The sequence below is a fragment of the Eriocheir sinensis genome, chromosome 58 (genome assembly GCF_024679095.1).
Source record: "Eriocheir sinensis breed Jianghai 21 chromosome 58, ASM2467909v1, whole genome shotgun sequence".
Lineage (NCBI taxonomy): Eukaryota > Metazoa > Arthropoda > Malacostraca > Decapoda > Varunidae > Eriocheir > Eriocheir sinensis.
In genome coordinates, this window is record NC_066566.1 from 5,110,178 (window position 1) to 5,120,337 (window position 10,160).

Below are 10,160 nucleotides of genomic sequence, written 5' to 3' on the forward strand. Positions count from 1 at the left end.
AGGATAGGAAGGAAGGGAGGCAGGGAGGGAGGGAGAGAGGAGACTAGCTCTTCCTTGTCTTTTTTTTTCTTCTTCATTTTCTTCTCTATTTCTATTTTGTATCTTCTCGTTCACTTCTTCCATATCTCCTGGTATTACAAGACACGTTCGCTTCTCACATCAGCTATTTCTAAAGGTCAAGGGGGGATCAATCAGGTTCTAATAATGTTTTTTTTAGGCTCAGGGTACAGAAAAAGGGTCAAACTACCACCAGGGTCATAAAACTACTCCTGGAAATGCCCACAACTTCTACGAAAGCCTTGTCAAATGTGTATACTTGGGCCAGCGTAGCCACAGGAGAGGAAGTGAGGGAGGGAGGCAAGGGGGGTTGAGAAGGAGGCGGATAGCGAGACGGGTGGCTGGCCGGCTCGGTGCTGTGCCGTGCGTTCTGCTCTGGCTCCGTTCGTCCGTAGGAGAATCAGTCCCGCACGAGGCATACACGAGCCACCACCACGCGCCGCCCCGCTCCTCGCTGGCCCTCACACGGCTGCACACACCACGCCGCCGGTCACGCACACACACGCCAAGCCGAAGATAGAAGAAGAATGAGGAGGAAGAGGTGATAGATAAGAACAGACGAGAGATAAGAGAGAGGTGGTACTAACTCTGCTTCTTCTACTGCTACTTCGTGTGTGCGTGTAGAAGTCACCACGTGTTCCCTGTTAGTGGTGGTGGTGGTGGTGGTGGTGTGAGGTTATCGTGTTAGTGGTGGTGGTGTTGAAGTGGTTGCGTGCTCGTGGTGGTGAAGAGGACGAGTCAACAAGTATCCGTTCGAAGTGGTGGTGATGGTGGTGATGGTGGTGGTGATGAGGAAGAAAAGGTATTATTCTTGAGTTTATGCGACTTAATGGATTTTCGAGTGGTTGTGGTGGTGGTGGTGGTAGTGGTAGTGGTGGTGGTGGTGATAGTGGTGGTGGTGGAGGTTGTAAATGCTATGACCTTGTTTAACTTATTTATGGGTGGAGGGAGGGACGAGAGAGAGAGAGAGAGAGAGAGAGGGGGGCGAGGGGTGACATTTTGATCTTTTAGAGTGATTCTGTATGGAAGAGAGAGAGAGAGAGAGAGAGAGACTACAGCTCCGTACCCATTACTTCATTTTCTTGGTGACATTTTGATTTGACATTTTAATGGGTTTATCCTCTCCGTCGTGTGTGTGTGTGTGTGTGTGTGTGTGTGTGTGTGTGTGTGTGTGTGTGTGTGTGTGTGTGTGTGTGCCTTTTTCTTTTCCTTATGCTCTGCCTCTCACATTCTATCTTCCCTCTGCTTGTATCTCCTTTTTTTCTACGTATTATTCTCTCTCTCTCGCTCTCTCTCTCTCTCTCTTATTTTCATCTCATTCTTCCTCTTTCTCTACTTATTGCCCATTATTTCCACTTTATTGCTTTTCCGTTATGTCTTGTCTTTGTCATCTCTCTCTCTCTCTCTCTCTCTCTCTCTCTCTCTCTCGTTCTCCACTTCTCCACTTCCGCGAGACGAGTGTACCGAAATAGGACAACCCTTTTCATCTCTTTCGTAATCCTTTTGTTCATCTCAAGCGACTCACAACAAGAGGAAGAAAGAGGAGGACCGACAAGTGCAGTAGACGGTCGTTATCACCTCTTCCGCTCACAATTACTCATCTTTCATCTCTCATTATTACTTCCTATCCTGTCACTAGTTATCCGTCTTTCATCTCTCATCATTCTCTCATTCACCCGTCAGTTGCTATTTATCTATCTACAGCTTTGCGCAACAGTTGATTAACGTCTCACCTTCACTCCTGGCTCCTCCTCTCCCTCCTATTCTCCAGTATTTCATTAAGCGTAGTTGAGCGTTGGAATGCTTAAACTGCTCTCTGTGTTTTATCAGTTACGGTATTCAGTAGTATTATGACGCTTAGGGCAAGTCAGAATAGAGGTATCAAGGTCTCTCGCTGGTATTGTCCTTTGTGACGCTGAAGAGACAGAGACGGAGATAAATTGCGTTAGGTAGATGATGGTTTGGTGTAACTATTTTTAACAGTAACGGAAACGGCAAAAGGGTAGAACACAGGCAACGAACGAGAAAGCCTGCTGAACGACCGCTCCAGAAAAGACGAAGAAAGAGTGCCCGGAAGAGAGGGTCAGTTTCGCATGGAGTTGTGTCCTGCTGCTCCCCTCTATAAGCATTGACGTGTTATCTTGTACCCGAGCTGTTTACCTTCCGTGATGTTGCAGGAGTATAGTGATGGGATGATGTTACTGAAAAGGGAAAGCATCAAACTCTATAGGTCTTTTTTTTATTATATTTAGTATAAGAAAATGAAAACCAGCGATGAAAATATAGTCTTTCTGAGCTTTTTTTTTTCTTGATGTGACAGGAATTTAGTGATGGGGTGATATTACTGGGAAGGGAAAGCATTAAACTCTATAGGTCTTTCTTTTATTATCTTCAGTATTAGAAAATGAAAACCAGCGATGAAAAAATAGTCTTTCTGAGCTGTTTTTTTCCCTTGATGTGACAGGAATTTAGTGATGGGATAATATTAGGAAGAACATACGAGATAGGTTAGTTTTTTATATTATCTATCGCAGTCGAAGATGAAAAACAGTGATGAAAAAATATTCCTCCTGAGCTGTTTTTCCATCCGTGGGTGCTGCAGAAATTTAGTGATGGGATAAAAATATTGAAAAGAAAATCCAATACTCTCTATAGGCCTGTCTTTTTTTATTATCCTCCGTAGTGGAAGACGAAAACCAACGATGAAAAAATATACATTCTTTCAGAGTAGTTTTTCTTCCGTGATGCAAGAAAAAAATTTAGTGGTGGGATGTTATTATTAAAAAAAAAAAAAACACGCTGTTGGTCTGTCTCTCCTTTGAAATCTAACCGTAGGAGGTGAAAACCAGCGATGAAAAAATATACATTCTTCCCGAGTCGTTTTTGTCAAGTGATGCAAGAGAAATTTAAATGGAATGTTATTATTGAAAAAAAAAAAAAAACACGCTATTGGTCTGTCTCTCCTTTGAAATGTGACCATAGGGGATGAAAGCCAACGTTGAAAAAAAATATGTATGTTGTGAAAGTAGAGCAATTATGATGCTTTGTGAGTGCTACGCGCAATCATTTTTGTATGGCCAATTTAATTAAGCTAATCACATCATGCAATCAATAATTTATCTTTATCCATATAACTTTTTTTCGCATCGAGTAATTTACAGTCGGGCTACAAATTTTGCTGGGCGCGCCGGGTTACCCCACAAATTATTTTCGCTTTGACTGATCAACAGGAGCTCGACTTTTTAATATGGCATAATTTTCCCGGCCATGATTACGACTTTGTTTGGCGGTACAGAGTAATTGACGTATTGACGAGTGATCATGGCGGGGGACGGGGATTAGCGTCAGCATGAGAGGCGGTGTGGCAGTGGTGCATGGCTACGTGTGTGACAGCTGACAGGGGTGTGCGGCGGTGTGTAGCGAGAGGAATAGTCAGCGCCCGACCCGCTTTAGGTTAAGTTAGGCTGGGTTAGGTTAGGTTAGGTTGGGTAGTGCATGGCGATACGTGTGTGACCGCTGACGGGGGTTTGTAACGGCGGTGTGTGACGAGAGCAGTATTCAGTCCATGGCCCGCTTTAGGTTAGGTTAGGTTAGGTTGGGTTAGGTTAGGGTAGGTTGGGTTAGGTTAGGTTAGGTTGGGTGGTGCCTAGCTACGTGTGTGACAGCTGACGGGGGTTTGTAACGGCGGTGTGTGACGAGAGCAGTATTCAGTCCATTGCCTGATTTAGGTTAGGTTAGGCTGGGTGAATTTATCTATACTCTCTTGAGTGTATGTATCGTATTGGCACTCACAACATGACTGCCAAGCCTGTTCCACTTATCCACCATGCTTAGTACAACAGTTCTTGCCTATGTATTTGTTGCATCTGAATTTATCTAACTCAAAGCCATTGCTACGTGTTCTACCCGGCTTATTACCATCAGAGTCCTTTTAATATCACCCTTATTAAAACCCTTCATGCATTTATAAAGCTCGAAGTTAGAGGAGCATGTGGCTAGTTTGTGAGCTACGACCCTCGCGTCACCCACGACTCAGAGGCGCCAGTCATGCACACACTCAAGAAATATGCAACCAGGACACATAACGGGCCTGGAAGCTCTACCTCCGCGGGTCCTAATGTTGCGGTGCATATCCTGGCCCAAGGCATCGGATCAGGCACGCGGTAGCTGCTGACCAAGGGAGCGGCGGTGTGGTTACGCAACGTAGCCTCTCGGGGCGTTTTTTTTTTTAAAGTTCCTCCTCCCCTTCAACCCCGTTACGTCATTATTCCTATTTACCCTCACTTCCACTCTATTACCCCTCTCTTCTTTCTCCTTCCTCCGCCTCGTCCACTCCAACCCTGTTACTTCCCCTTTTTCTGGTAACGGATATAGAACAAGGACAAAACATAAAAAAAGAAGATAAGTGCTCATAAAGAGAATGCAGAAGATAAAAAAAATAGTGTTTCTCAAGGTCAGCGCTGTTATTTAAGGAGAACCCGCCAAGAGAATATAGAACGCAAAAACTCGTGTGCTCAAAATCGAGGCTAAAATAAGAAAAAATAAAACAACCCGCAAAACGAATAAAATACTAGGAAGAAAGAAAATACTGAGCGCTTTTATCGTGTATTTAGACTTACGCTACCCGCAAAAAGGAACATAATACAAGAAAAAGAAACAAAATGCCCAAAATCGGCGCTGATATAAAAAAGTACCCGCGAAATGAACATATAATACAAGGAAAAGAAACAAAATGCCCAAAATCGGCGCTGTTATAAAAACAAAGTACCCGCGAAACGAACATATAATAGAGGGAAAAGAAATAGAATGCCCCAAAATCGGCGCTAATATAAAAAAAGAGTACCCACAAAGAGAATACAGAAGGCTAAACAGGGCACTCAAGACCGTCACTGTTATTTCCTTGCACTCCAGACCAAAACATTACTCTCCGGTTTCTTAGTAACTCCAATAAAAATACGAATAAAAATACCAATAAATACCAATAAAAATACCAATAAAAAAATACCCACAAAGATAATACAGAAGGCTAAATAGGCACTCAAGATCGTCACTGTTATTTCCTTGCACTCCAGACCAAAACATTACTCTCCGGTTTCTTAGTAACTCCAATAAAAATACCAATAAATACCAATAAAAATACCAATAAAAAAGTACCCACAAAGATAATACAGAAGGCTAAACAGGGCATTCAAGATCGTCACTTATTTTCTAGCATTCCAGACCAATACATTACTCTCCGTGTTCTTAGGTCCATTTTGTAAGACACTTTCAGTTCTCTCATCAGCTATTTCTAAAGGTCAAAGAGGAGGTCAATCGGGTTCTAATGAGTGTTTCTTCAGGTTCATGGTACAGAAGAAGACTCACACTACCACCAGGGTCATAAAACTACCCCTGGAAATGCCTACAACTCCTACGAAAGCCTTGTCGAATATGTGTTCTTGGGCTGCGATATGTCTTGTGATACGACCCTTTGTAACTCCGCAGCGTCCTTGTCGTGAGCGGAGGAGTGGCGCGCGAGTCCTTGCACCGCCGGCCAGTTATTGTTGCATATTGGGTTACGTGGTGGCGGGTTTACTGGGACACCGTTATCGATATTAGCGGCTTTGTGTGTTGCCATTGCGTAACGGGGGGATGTATAGGTAACTGCGTAGTATACCAGGTTACGGAAGCGCTTTTATCGTGCATGAGACTTGCGCTACACCTAACCCGTTACAGTAAAAGCCAACACATAACTCTGCGTTGTCTGGAAATTCATGAAGCGCTTTTGTGTGTATTTAGACTTACGTTACACCCAACCCATTGCATTATAAGCCAACACATTACTCTGCGTTGTCTGGAAATTACTGAAGTTATTTTACTTGTACGAGAGTTACGCTACACTTAACCCATCACGTTATAAGCCAACACATTACTCTGCGTTGTCTGGAAATTACTGAAGTGCTACAGGACCGGTCATGGCATACAAACATAAAAAGATCGGCGTTGTTTGCACTGAATGAATGAAGTGAATGGCTGAGGGAACTAGAGTTGACCTACCCATTCGTTTATAGAGTTATTTCGTCTATACTTTGCGGATTCTCTTTGTATTACAGGACCGGATCTCTCTTCGTCACGGCAATACAAACATAAAAAGATCGGCGTTATTTGCACTGAATGAATGAAGTGATTGGCTGAGGGAACTAGAGTTGACCTACCCATTCCTTTATAGAGTTATTTCGTCTATACTTTGCGGATTCTCTTCGTATTACAGGACCGGATCTCTCTTCGTCACGGCAATACAAACATAAAAAGATCGGCGTTGTTTGCACTGAGTGAATGAAGTGATTGGCTGAGGGAACTAGAGTTGACCTACCCATTCGTTTAAAGAGTTATTTCGTCTATACTTTGCGGATTCTCTTCGTATTACAGGACCGGATCTCTCTTCGTCACGGCAATACAAACATAAAAAGATCGGCGTTGTTTGCACTGAATGAATGAAGTGAATGGCTGAGGGAACTAGAGTTGACCTACCCATTCGTTTATAGAGTTCTTTCGTGTATATTTTGTGTATTTCTTCTCGCTTTAGTGTTACGGACATAAACATCGCCATTATTTGGATTTAGTGAAGGATATAAATGGCTGTGTGGACCTGAGCTGGCTGACCTTTCCATTCGTTTATAGAGTTATTTCGTCTATATCTTGTGTATGTCTTCTCGCTATAGTATTACGGACATAAACGTCGCCATTATTTGAATTTAGTGAAGGATATATATGGCTGTGTGGACCGGAGCTGACCTACCTGTTAATTTTTACAGTTGTTTCGTTTATCTATATTTTTTTCAACGCCTTTATTTTTTTTACACGACTTTTGACCCACTAGTGTTTTATCCTCTTTTCTCTTTTTTCCTTTACTCTCTCAAACGACTTTTTTTTTTCTCGACATGGCTTTTGTTCATTTTGTATTTTTAACCCCTTTTTTTGTCCTTTGCTTTCTCTCTCTCTTTTTTTTTTTTTTTTTGGTTGAAGGTAAAATCCACAGGGGTTAGTGACGGGAGTGTGGTGGTGGTGGTGGTGATGTGTTTGGTGGTTGTGGTGGAGGAAGAAGACAAGTGGTAGTGGACAGTATTGTGGAAGTGGTGATGTGGTGGAGGAGTAATGGTGGTGATAGTGGTGGATGAAGAAGGGTGATGATTGTGGAGTTGGTGTTGGTGTTGATGGTAGGGGTATGTATGGTAGTGGTAGGGAGGGTGCTTGTGGTTGTGATATGGTTGATGTTGGTGATAGTAGTGGTGATGGTTGTGGTGATGGTGAAGGATAATAGCAATAAGGAAAGGTGGTGATGGTGGTACTTGTAATGAATGGTGATGAAGGTTACTGAGGGAAATGGTGGTGATGATGGTGAAAATGGTGGTGGTGGAAATGAGAATATGTGTGATGATGGAGGAGGATTTGGTGGTAATGGTGATTATTATGGTGACGGTGGTAGTGGTGATGGTGATGGATCTGTTGTGGGCGGGAGGGGAATGGGGTGGGGGGGGAAGGGGGGGAGAGGGGCTGTTCGTTGGCTGGCAAAGAGTGGAAGTTAAAATGAGTTGAAAACTTGATGTAACCTTTCTCTCTCTCTCTCTCTCTCTTCGCTCACTCAGCCAGGCAAGATTAGATTAAGTGCAGTTTCGCATATCAAATAACCCATATCAACATTCATATCTCTCTCTCTCTCTCTCTCTCTCTCTCTCTCTCTCTCTCTCTCTCTCTCTCTCTCTCTCTCTCTCTCTCTCTCTCCTCTCTCTCTCTCTCTCTCTCTCTCTCTCTCTCTCTCTCTCTCTCTCTCTCTTTTTCCTCTCTCTCTCTCTCCTCTCTCTCTCTCTCTCTCTCTCTCTCTCTCTCTCTATCTATCTCTCTCTCTCTCTCTCTCTCTCTCTCTCTCTCTCTCTCTCTCTCTCTCTCTCTCTCTCTCTCTCTCTCTCTCTCTCTCTCTCTCTCTCTCTCTCCTCTCTCTCTCTCTCTCTCTCTCTCTCTCTCTCTCTCTCTCTCTCTCTCTCTCTCTCTCATCATCCGCATCCATTTGTCCTTATTTTCAAACCCACACAAACTTCGTGCATTGGTTTGTCCTTTCCCTCCTCCTCCTCCTCCTCCTCCTCCTCTTACTTATAACATTTTCCATCACAATTTATTTTTTTACCACTTTATATGTTTTCCTTTAATTCCCCCCCCCTCCTTTTTTTTTTTTGCTTTCTAACTTGCCTCTATCCTCTAATCTTTTTCTTTGTAATTATCTATTTTTTCATCATCCGTGTATTGCTTCTACTCTCTGTCTATTTCCTTTGCTGTCTTTCTCTTGCTCTTCATTATTTTCTTTCTGAGCTTCTTTTGTTCTGCTTCTCCTTTCTTCCCGAGTTCCTTTTTCCATTTCTTTTTCTTCCTTTCCTTATCTCCAAGTCTTCTCCTTTACTTTGTCATTTTCTTTTATTGTCACCTCATCCTTTTTCCTTCCTCTTTTACTTCTTTTCCATTGGTTCCTTCTCTTATCCACTACCACTCTCCCATCCTTCACCTCTCTTCCTTCCCCTTCTTTCTTTCCCTCTTTTCTCTTCCACCTCCTTTATCTATCTCTCCTCTTCTCTCTCACTCTTTTCATTTAAGCTTTCTCTCTTTCCTGCCTGTCACCTGTCCTTCCCCTCTTCCTCCTCCCTCCCTCCTAATCCTCTTCTCTAAACTTTCTCTCTCTCTCTCTCTCTCTCTCTCTCTCTCTCTCTCTCTCTCTCTCTCTCTCTCTCTCTCTCTCTCTCTCTCTCTCTCTCTCTCTCTCTCTTCTCTCTCTCTCCTCATCCCAGAGAGAGAGAGAGAGAGAGAGAGAGAAGGATCACTGTTATTGGTTATTTAATGAGAAATTATCTGCAGTTTAAATTAGTCTTAAGAGAGAGAGAGAATGTTATTTTGGGTTGCTTAGTATTAGAGTAAAGTATGTAATTTCCTTTTAATCTAGGCTCGTTAGAGAGAGAGAGAGAGAGAGAGAGAGAGAGAGAGGGAACGTTGTTTACTATGCAAAAAAAATTAGCATTCTGGTTAATCAACTGCCATTAGATTAGAGAGAGAGAGAGAGAGAGAGAGAGGGAACGTTGTTACTATGCAAAAAATTAGCATTCTGGTTAATCAACTGCCATTAGATTAGAGAGAGAGAGAGAGAGAGAGACGTTGTTTACTATGCAAAAAATTAGCATTCTGGTTAATCAACTGCCATTAGATTAGAGAGAGAGAGAGAGAGAAGACACAGTGGAAATTTCGGGGTTGGTGACCAGGGAAGATGACAAAGAGGAGGAGGAGGAGGAGGAGGAGGATTATTATGTCAACAAACCCCACGACGGAGAAAGCAAACAAACACCGAAAAATCTCCTCCTCCTCCTCCTCCTCCTCCTCCTTCTGTTACAGTGTCGAACCTTACGTCTTCCTCATTTCGTCGTTAGCCAGATTGTTCCTCCTCTTACCGGTTTTCCTCCTCCTCCTCCTCCTCCTCGTGTGCCTTCTCGTTTTTCCCATTTGCTTCTCCCTGAATCTCCTCTTTCCTCCTCCTCCTCCCTCCTCTCAGCCAGGCGGGAAAAATCCTCGAGAAGATCATCAGAGACGAACTCGTTAGGTTCCTTGAAGATAACAGCATCATTTCAGGAACAAGCGCTCATGCTTAACGAATTTATTGGACTTCTTCCAAGGTATCTATGAAAACTGGGATAATCATATCCCCAGCGATGTTATATATCTAGACTTTCAGAAAGCCTTCGACAAAGTGCCACACGAAAGACTCCTCAAGAAACTTAAGTCGGCGGGATTAGGCGACGATCTGACAGAGTGGATCAAGGACTGGCTCACTGGAAGAAAACAACGAGTTGTACTCAACGGACAGGCCTCCGAGTGGCTCCCGGTCACAAGTGGAGTGCCACAGGGGTCAGTGCTGGGACCCATACTTTCATCATATATATCAACGACCTAGAACTAGGATTGAAATCCAATCTTTCAAAATTTGCCGACGACACAAAGGTGGGTGGGAAGGCCCTCACGACGGCAGACTGCGAAATTATCCAGAGAGACCTGGACCAGATCACTCGGTGGTCAGAAAAATGGCAGATGTC